Below are 10,067 nucleotides of genomic sequence, written 5' to 3' on the forward strand. Positions count from 1 at the left end.
TTCATAATGAAGGAAAGAAAAATATATATTCTACATTTAGCATTTTTTTATTTTATTTTATAAACTTTATTATTAAAACTTGTAAAAAATAAAAACATCACAAAACATGCATTATTTTAATATGAACAGATGTAGTCTAGCTGTTGCCTTGCACCGTTACAGTTTCATAATATCTGTGTGAGACAGACAGGATGGGTTAAAGTTTTATTGAGTTTTCCTCCTGCCTGTTTGAGCTGAATCCCCATCAGCTTGTCTTGAAAAAGCAAACATTTACAAAGCTATCCTAAGAAATAGTTGCCAAGTTATCCAGTTAAATTATAAAACATGTTACTGAAGAAAAATGACCTAACAGCTATACATATCTGGGTCTGTAAATATGCTTAAGGTGCAATACAAACTTCCCTTCAGAGATCACAGAGCCTAGAGACCACCACAGATGCTCACATAGACAGAGCCTGGAGACCACCACAGATGCTCACATAGACAGAGCCTGGAGACCACCACAGATGCTCACATAGACAGAGCCTGGAGACCACCACAGATGCTCACATAGACAGAGCCTGGAGACCACCACAGATGCTCACATAGACAGAGCCTTTAGACATTCATATACTTTTCACTTAACTATTGGCTGTTTAATTGTGTATTCTTCTTTAAATTATAGAGCACAACACTATTAAGCAGCGACATTAATCACGTAAAAACAGAACAAAACGTGTTAGGAAAAGGCAGCCTCTCCCTGTGTCTTTGTATACAGCCTAGCTCTGCCATATGAAGTCATTTTTTTTCTTGTGTTTCTAGGGGGGCGCTCTTGGATATCAGCAGGAAGGAGCATCCTTCACTTGGGAATTGTGATGTGCTGCAGCTGTTCCTCGGAAGCAGTTGGAGCTTGTGAAACTTTATCACTTTCTGTGTCAGCCTGGTGCTTCCTTAGACGGTGAAGCCCCTGGCAGCAATGCTAAGTGTTGGGCTTATGCTTCGGCAGCCTGGAGAGCTTGGAAAAGAAGGCAAGTGAAACTGACCTCGCAGAAATAATCTCCCAAAGATTATCTTTTCAAAAAATGTTTTAAAATTTAATAATTTTAATTGTTATTTCACCAATGGCCCGATATTTCACAATGTGGTGCTTTTAGGGAAACATTCTTATTATCAGCAGCTCAAGTGTTTTCCTTTGTTCCTAATGTCTTTATCCCTCAGCTCCCCTTCTGTTGTTTCTGGATCAGGAGTTCTGGTAGTCTGTTGAAGCAGTGACCCTGTCCGCACCCGCTAATCCTCAGGATCAACTCTCAGCAAGGAAAAGACCTTGTGTGATCTTCAGAGAGATTAGGCAGAGGAGGTTTAACCATAGTGTGAATGCACTGCCCAGAGCGGCATGGAGAGGAGGGGGGTGGTCTTGTGTCCTGGAACTCCACAGCTGTGCAGTGCAGGCAGTATGAAGAAACAGATCCCAGATACCCACCTTACACCATGGTGCGGATAACAGAGGCGGAGATGAGGGCCTATCACCGCTTCTTAGGAAGCTGCATCAGCCTGGAATACAGGGCAAAAGAAGGTAATGGTGGCTGTGCATTTACTGTTATTTATCCTCTTTGCCAGTAGAGTACGGCTTACCTGAGAAGTTTTACATTAAAAGTTATTTTATAATCATGTTTCTTGTTAAGGAGTTTAGAAAGGAGTCTTAAAGGAGTACCAATTAGCTATTACAATGCTGTAAATAGTCATTTATTGAGATAGGGTCACTATAAAAATAGACAATCAGAACCGGGTTGCAAGGTTCAGGAGGGCTTACTTTCAAAGCCCAGACAAGCATGTATATCTATAAGTGTTTTATATCTATATGTGGTATAAATATCACCTATCAATGTGATAGATAATTGGTTCTTCATAGGTAAAGGGATGGTTATTTTAAAGTTTTTGTTCAGTTGTATTTTCTATTTTAAAAAGAACTGAATTGTATTGCTTTTATATAATGAAATTAAGAATTAAGGAGGGTCTTCTCTCAGTGTGTCTGCCATGGACTTGGAAGCCAGCAATGCAAATACTCTTACCTGAAACACTTGTTTCTTAGGCTGCTTCTACCATGGAGGGCCTTGCTGCTGGGCCTTTGCTGTTCTCAGGGAGGGCCTCTCTGTGGGCCACTACTGTTCTCAAGGAGATCCTTACTTACAGACACCTGCTGCTGTAATTGAGGGTCTCACTTATAAATCTCTGCTAGTCCCAAGGAGGGACTCCATTATGGGCCTCTGCTGCTGCTGTGGGGGCTCACCTATGAGCATCTGCTGTTCCCATGGAGGGCCTCAATTATGGTCCCCCACTGTTCACAAGAAGGGCCTCATTTATAGGTCCACGCTGTTTCTGTGGAGGCCTCACCAATAGGCCTGTACTGTGCTTATGGAGGCCTTACATATAGGACACTGCTGTTGCTATGGAGGCCTCATTATGAGTCCCTGCTGTTCTTATGGAGGACTCACTTATGGTAATCTGCTGTTGCAGTATAGGCCTCACTTATGGCCTCTCTTGTTCCTATGGAGGCCTCAGTTATGGGACTGTGACGTTCCTAAGGAGGCTACATGTATTGGCCTCTGCTGTTCCTTATGAGATCTCACACAGGGGCCTGTGCTGTTCCCAAGGAAGGCCACACTTATGGGTCTCTCATATTTCTATGGAGGACCTCACTGATGGACCTTTGCTGCTCCTAAAGATGACCTCCCTTATGGGCTTCTGCTCTTCCCATATAGAGCCTCGCTGTGTTAACCCCATTGGTTGAGTATAAAACCATCATCACAGTTTCAAGGTAGATTTGAAGCAAGCTTTAATTTTATAGTGTCCAGGAGGATACACTCTGCCCATGTCCATACCCAGTTCCCAGGAAATGCCCCCAGATCACATTTTATATGGGCTTAAAAAGGCCAAACCCACAGTTTCCTACATTTCTCATCAGGTCCAATCAGGTAGAGGCATACATCCTACCCTATTTTTGCCTGCATACTCCCTGCCTATATCCAATCAAGGGCATCCTGATACATTTCCTACCCACCTACGTCCGCTCACATGTGATCAAGCACATCGGTTGTGGATGGGTCAAACAACGTCTTTAGGGAGTAGATACATGTGGCTTATTATTTCTCACAAATAATAGCCTCTAGCATTTCAGGAACTATCTGTCTTTGGGCAAGGTGACTGCAGATCAGGGGCATTTTGGTTTCATGGATCTCTTAGGCATAGTAATTTAAACTTAAAATTTAACTCGGGCTTTCTTCCTTCTATCTTGATTTATACACTGTATCAAATCCTGGACTCTGTGATAGGTACCTGTATATATTAGGATCTAATAACCATAAGCTTAATGGTACCCAGACAGGACTTATCACTTAGTTAAAGCATCAGTGATGTAAGAGTCAACAGTGATTGGCAGAAACAGAAGATCCAAAGGCCCTGTGATGACTGACATCAGAGTCACTATTTAGAAGGAGCCTGGAAATGAGAATGGGGACCAATTATTTATTTCATTTCAGGTCTCCTTTTTTGCAATGCTTTCGTTGAACACACCCAGGTTATCTCTAATAATCCCTGAGTGGTTTATATAGAAACAACAATTTTCTCTTGAAGCCACACAATAGCCTCTGTTTTACATAGAGCAGGTTGAGTACCCTATAATATTGTAGAAATGTTTCAGCTAATGAATTTACCTGTTGCCAGATCTGGGTCTATTTGGTTTTAGTAGGTGCCTTTCCCAACATGCCAATAGGCACTGTAGGTAGCTATTTTGTCTCCTGTGCCAGGGAGTATTCTTTTGATCTAACATTCCAGCCTATCGGAGGACAAGGGATGATGTAGTTAGTCTCTTCTATAACTCCTTCCTGCTGAAACTAGAACATTGTTGTCAGGGCCCAGGAAGGCTAGAATGCTAGTCAAATGGAGGAAGGAATTCAGGCAATGGAGCATTATTCATCAGAAGCATCTGGTTTGCTGATCCAGCTCAAGACAGGGAGCGATCTGATTGGTTGGATTGATCCACAGTTGTTTGGAACAGGTTGTAGTTAGCAGCTGATGTTTGGATGGTGTCTGTCAGCCGAGTGGAAATCTGCTGAGACAGATATAGAGTAGGGACAGAAGTTAAAATTCAGGAATATAAAGGAACATTTTTGTCTTAGGGTTTCTATTGCTGTGAAGAGAGACACCATAACCATGGCAACCCGTATAAAGAAAAAACATTTAATGGAGGCAGCTTACATTTTCAGAGGTTTAGTCCATTATCATCATGGTACTTAGTCCATTATCATCATGGTACAACATTGTGGCATGCAGGCAGACTCGGTGCTGGAGAAGGAGCTGAGATTGGAGAAGGAGCTATGTCTTGATCTCACAGGCAATAGGAAGTAAATTGAGAGACTGGACATGGCTTGAACATATATGAGACCTTACAGCCCACCTCCACAGTGACACAATTTCTCCAACTAGGCCACACTTCCTAATAGTGCCACTACCTTGGGAGGCATTTATTTTCAAACCAGCACAGTCTTACATTGGGAACTTTCAGGACCATAGTCCTAGTAGTTAAGGGAAGGGAGGAGTATCAAGCCAAGAGAGAGAGAGAGAGAGAGAGAGAGAGAGAGAGAGAGAGAGAGAGAGAGAGAGATCCCATCCCCAGGACTAGAAAAGTCAGGAAATGTAGGCTGTATTTATCTGAATTCCTTTTGATCTGTAAGAAGTGGATCCAAGTCTTGTGACTCCCTTGATTCTCTGAAGGTTATATCAGCTTTTTTCTTTTCCTTTTTTTAGTTTACAAAAAGTCCTAAAGGTTTTAGATATATTAGCATTACTAATCTGAAATCCATATTGTAGAAAAGTCAGTAATAGGTGTCTATAAAACAACTGGAGTATAACTCACACCTTTGAGCCCTAGAAAAGCTGTAGATTGGCTTAAAAAGTATGAACATTCTTTTTTCCTGTCTAGAGAGCCAAATATAGCTTGATGAGAAACACCTTAAGTCTGTACTTAGAAGACAATTAGAAGAAATTTAAAATCTTGAGCTTGTGCCTAAACACTAAGTAGATCCTGGTAAGCTCTTGAGAATGCCGTTGATCAGTGTTAAAACTCTGAACTTTTGAAATCCTAGTATAACAATAGTTTAGAAGGGGAAAACAAATCAGAACCATTCCCCATTTTTCTCATGCATTAAATCACTTTCTTACACCTTTACAACTTGTATTTACACATCTGAAATCATTTTCTTTCTTTTTTTTTCCAGAGCTGAGGACTGAACCCAGGGCCTTGTGCTTGCTAGGCAAGCGCTCTACCACTGAGCTAAATCCCCAACCCCTGAAATCATTTTCTTAGGCCATCAGAACTTATATAGACTCTCGTATCCTCAGACCTTATATACCTTAGGACATTTTCTTAGACTCTCAAAACTTGCATAGACTTTTAACCCTTTTCTTTCCATCTAATCATTTACCAGAGACACAGTCGCTGCCAATCACATTCCTTTAGTGGAAAGTTACATCTGAAGCATGTTTATCTTTTAATATGAAGCCTGTTAGCAAGGCAAACCTGTCTAGTCTTTCTCAATAGGAGACCTAGTAGTTCTAGAAAAATCAAGGCTTGGTTTTTATATATGAAATCAGCTAACAAGGTGGCTGTAGCCTTGGAGAAGAACTTGGTTGCCTGCTGCTGCTAAGCTGACAAAGACATAGTCAGCCTAGCTGTCAATAGCATCAGAGATCAAGGAGGATAAATGACAGTAGAAAGTATAATCCAAATGCCCCGTGTATCAATTAAAATAACAGAGACTAGACCATTACCCAGATGGTCATATCAGGCTCCTGTGGTCTCGTTGGCTTTGGGGGCAGAAGTACCAGGACAGCATCAGTCTTCAGCCACCAGATCCAATAGATGAGAGGCTTTTCCTGTGGAGGAGAAACATGGTGGGGATTGACCTTACTTTGTCTGGGCAAAGTGGGGCGATGAACTCTCACTGTCCTGCTTGTCCACAGTTTGGGCTGGGTTCTGGTGGCTGACGCAGCCTTGTGGCAGTCTTTCCAAGTGGTTAGCATTACCATAATCCAGGTGGAGTTTTCATGGTGCCCTGTCATCTTCTTTGCAGATCTCGGGGTCACTGGTAGGAGCTGTGGGTCTCTGTCATGCTAAGCTTTTTCCATTAAACATTTTAATACCATATTCATCAGATCTCTGACAAGTTTGAGGACCATTATCTATTAAGTAAATCTGAGGTAAACAAAACTAGGCTTAACCTTATAAAACACATATAGGAGGCTAAATAAAGCTCTTTCCTATAATTAATTACATTAGTGCTTGGCATGACTACAATTATAGTTCTGAACATATTAAAGAATTTGATCCTTTATGAGATGGCTATTTACTTGCATGTCTTAATCATCTTTCACAGTTTACAAGCGAGCCTTAAATAATGACAATTTCTGAATTGAAGCTCTTTTTAGTATCAAATAAAACTTTGAACTCATAAACACAGTCCACAGAGAGACTGGGAATGTTTCTGATCCTTTGATAGTGCACTGTTACAGAATATAACAGTTTTTTTATATGATTCAGTTTATCAAAAATAGCTTAAGCTTAACAAAGTTAGGAAAGACAAGGAGGCTAGATGTACATTCTTAAGCATGAATAGACCCTGGGTAAGGAGTAACATTCTCTAAGTCAGTGGTTCTCAAACTACCCAGTGTTGTGATCCCCTCCTCCCCCAACCACATTTTTCTTATGGGAGGCCCAGCTCCTGGGCCTCTGCTGTTTCTAATGGGAGGCCCAGCTCCTGGGTCTCTGCATTTTTCTTATGAGAGGCCCAGCTCCTGGGCTTCTGCTGTTTCTTAGCCTCCCATAAGAAACAATGGGGGCCCATATGTGAGGCCATCATAGGAACAGCAGAGGCCCAGCTTGTAGGCTCTTCATGAGATCAGAAGTGTCTCTGCTGCTGAGACAGCCCATGTTAAGTTTTACATTTTACTTAAGAGAACAATGAAACAAAAATGCCCCTGCTCTCCAAGCCCCTTGTCCAGGGACTAGTATTTCTTGAAACGCTGAGGGCTGCTCTTTATCGAGATAACAAGCCACATGTTTCCACTTCCCCAAACACATCTGTTTGACTCATCTGTACCCAATGTGCTTGAGCCCACATGCCCTGAGGTTCCATGGCAGGAAGTGTGACCGGATGTAACCTTGCCCGGACTAGATGCTGGCGGCAGGTGTGCGGGAAGGAAGTCAGGATGTATGTTGCCTCTGATTGGACCTGAGGGGAAACGCAGTGAATTGTGGGTTTTCCTTCTTAAGCCCTCGCAAACGTGACTTGGGGCCATTTTCAGGGAACCTAGGTGTGGACCTGGCCAGAGCTCATGCACCTGGCCACTATTTAATTAAAGTTTGCTTCAAATTTGGCTTTAAATTGTGGTAGTCATCTTATTATTGACCATCTTATTATTAACATTTCCTGGATCCCCCCAGAGAGATTCAGACCATCTATCAAAAATTCTAAAGCTAGACTTTCCCTCTGGAACTCTGGGGCTGAGGGGCTGCTTCAGAGGGCACGTGCCTTGAGACGGTCCAAGGCTCAGAGCCGCCTTTGGTATGTGGATTTTCAGGGTGAACTCCCACGCTGAGAAAAGCAGCAAGCATCTGAGGAGGCCTCCTGGTGAGTCATAGTCGGGTTCTGTTTTGTGGGATGCCTATCTGGGAAGTGGAGGGGCTTCAACAGGACCCCAACATTCTCCCATCCAGGACAAATAGCGAGATGTCACACACATACCTGGTTCTGGTTTTGGTTGGAAACTTTTGTCTGTGTCCCAGGGAAGGTTTTGTCTGTCCTGCTGGAAAGTTGTGTCTGCCTGTTTTGTTGGGAAGTTTTATCTCTCTCTGTTTTTCTGGGTGTCTGTAAGTTTTATTGCAAGCATAGGGCTGAGACAGAAATAGGTCAGACATTTTTGCTGTCTCTGCTGCCAGTAGTCTCCAGCTGCCACAGCTACCATGGCTGCTCCTACGGCCAGGGCTCAGAATCTATCCCTGAGCTCTCTGCCCACAGGTCATCAGGCATTCAGATGTCCTTTGGGCATGAATAACAGTAAAGTTGTTTTATGCTGTTTTATTTTATTGGAAAGCTGGAGCTAGAGTTGGCTTATGGCTCTTCCTTCTCTATTTAAAAGTTTCCTCTGTGTCCTGTGTCAGCTGACTCACCTTAGACAAGACAGGGAAAAGAAAGCTTTTGGATCAGTCCAAAAAATTAGATTTGGTTTATGTGAGCATTCTGTACCTCAGTATTTATACGTTTATTTTATTGTATATGGCTAAAAGTCTGTGAAATCTATGAAAAAAGTTAACTTAAAACTAGTAACAGTGGGGGTTGAGAGTTAAAACTCTATGCACAGGTAATCTTTTTTTTTTTCTAGCTGAGGACCGAACCCAGGGCCTTGCCCTTGCTAGGCAAGCACTCTACCACTGAGCTAAATCCCCAACCCCGCATAGGTAATCTTAAAGGAACCATGTGGCATGGTTCCATTTTGCAATATAAGCAACTCATGTACTGCCACCATATTTAGGCAGCCACATGGCTGGCAGCCATCTTTGTTAGGGTTGGGGGGAAGATGGATGTCATGTGGCTTCACTACCATCTTGATTAAAGGTGACCACATGGCACAGGTCTACCAAGGAGGTAACAACAGGTCTCCAAGATATTTTGGATTAGGATGGAATTTTGGATAATTCCTGTTTTGTCATGTCTTGTCCTATTCTGTCCTGTCCTAAAAACAAGGTTTATGAAAGATGGGATTTAAAAACAATGTTTGTTTAATAAGGTAATAAATCTGCACCTCCATGCCTTCATATGCCAGAATGTACCTTGTGCTGGCAGCAAAACTTGGTAACATAGAGTCACCCAGTTGGTGACGTTTTCATGAAAGACATGAAGGGGTCATGGGGAGCAGCTGAGGCTTGCAACAGTGTGGCCGGGCTACAGTTCCTAGAGAGAGCCCAGTTGCAATGGTGGACCCTAGCAGTTTTGGAAATGCCGGTGCCATGTGACAGTCACCAGAAGCACCAGCCACAATGAAATGGAGCAGGCTGGGATCTAGAAGGCAGGCTGTGTATATGCTGCTGAGGGCTGGAACAAAGAGGTGATCTAACCCCTCAGGGAAGCCCAAAGGAATGTGAACGAATCCCATGTACTGAACTTTGAATTTGTTTGCACTCTTGGAGCTTGGTTTTGTTTTATGCAGATTGTGGCTGTGCCCTGTATCTTCCCTCTTAAAGTTAAAAAAGGGTACTTTAATGTTTTGATACTGCAAGAGCACAATATTTATTGTTTCTCAGATCCATTCCTACAAGGGTGCTGATCTTGTCTTTAACAGCCTAATTACCCTTTTGCATTGTGCATTAGCATTTTCAATGCCAATTAGCTCAAGATTCATTGGCTAATAGTCTTAGCCTCATCCTTCCACCAGTTCCTCCATCATTATTGGGGACCAGCTTCTAAGACAGCTGTAACCAAATCTCTCCAGTCTTGAGGGATAATTCTATTACAAGTTGACCATGAGTTTTGCATCTGCTTCACAAATGGGGAATGCATATGATATGATCTCATGGCCATGATGATACTTGGATAAAAGAGGTGATTTCAAAAGATTTGAAGAAAAATAGTAATGTCAGATGTTTCAATTGTAGTAAACAAGGTTAATTAAAAAGGGACTGTAAAGAGAGCTTTCTAGAAACAATGTTTTTTCAAGTAACAATGACAACAGAATGCCCTCCTTCTGGATTATGCAGAAGGTGTGGCAAAGGCAAACATTGGACTAAAAATGTAGATCAACAAGGGACAGTCAAGGTAATCTTTTGCCTTTGCTGTTGGGAAACTCCCTGAGGGGCCTCTCACAGGCCCCCATGGCAAATTCAGTCCAGTCCTTTCCTGCTATCATGGAAGAAACCCTTTCCCAGAGTTATTAAAGAACCTACTTCCTATTGTAAAAAACCTTACTGCTCAGAGTGATAAAACAGCTATAGAAGAGAGAACAAAAAATTTAACATCTTCACAGGAGTCCAGTCAGCT

At 42.3% G+C, this 10,067-nt stretch overlaps 1 long non-coding RNA gene across 2 annotated transcripts; it reads right to left on the reverse strand.

Moving 5' to 3' along the window:
• Nucleotides 1-2,795: 2,795 nt before the first annotated feature.
• On the reverse strand, nucleotides 2,796-9,772 carry LOC114687898. 2 transcript variants are annotated; one of them, XR_005090541.1, is made up of 2 exons: nucleotides 5,806-9,772; nucleotides 2,796-4,084 (listed from the first exon to the last, which is right to left on the reverse strand). It is a non-coding gene; the product is annotated as an uncharacterized LOC114687898 (long non-coding RNA). The 2 variants fall into 2 exon arrangements; XR_005090542.1 differs by having other exon boundaries at nucleotides 2,796-4,087.
• Nucleotides 9,773-10,067: the final 295 nt, after the last annotated feature.

The sequence above is a fragment of the Peromyscus leucopus genome, unplaced genomic scaffold, assembly GCF_004664715.2.
Source record: "Peromyscus leucopus breed LL Stock unplaced genomic scaffold, UCI_PerLeu_2.1 scaffold_1285, whole genome shotgun sequence".
Lineage (NCBI taxonomy): Eukaryota > Metazoa > Chordata > Mammalia > Rodentia > Cricetidae > Peromyscus > Peromyscus leucopus.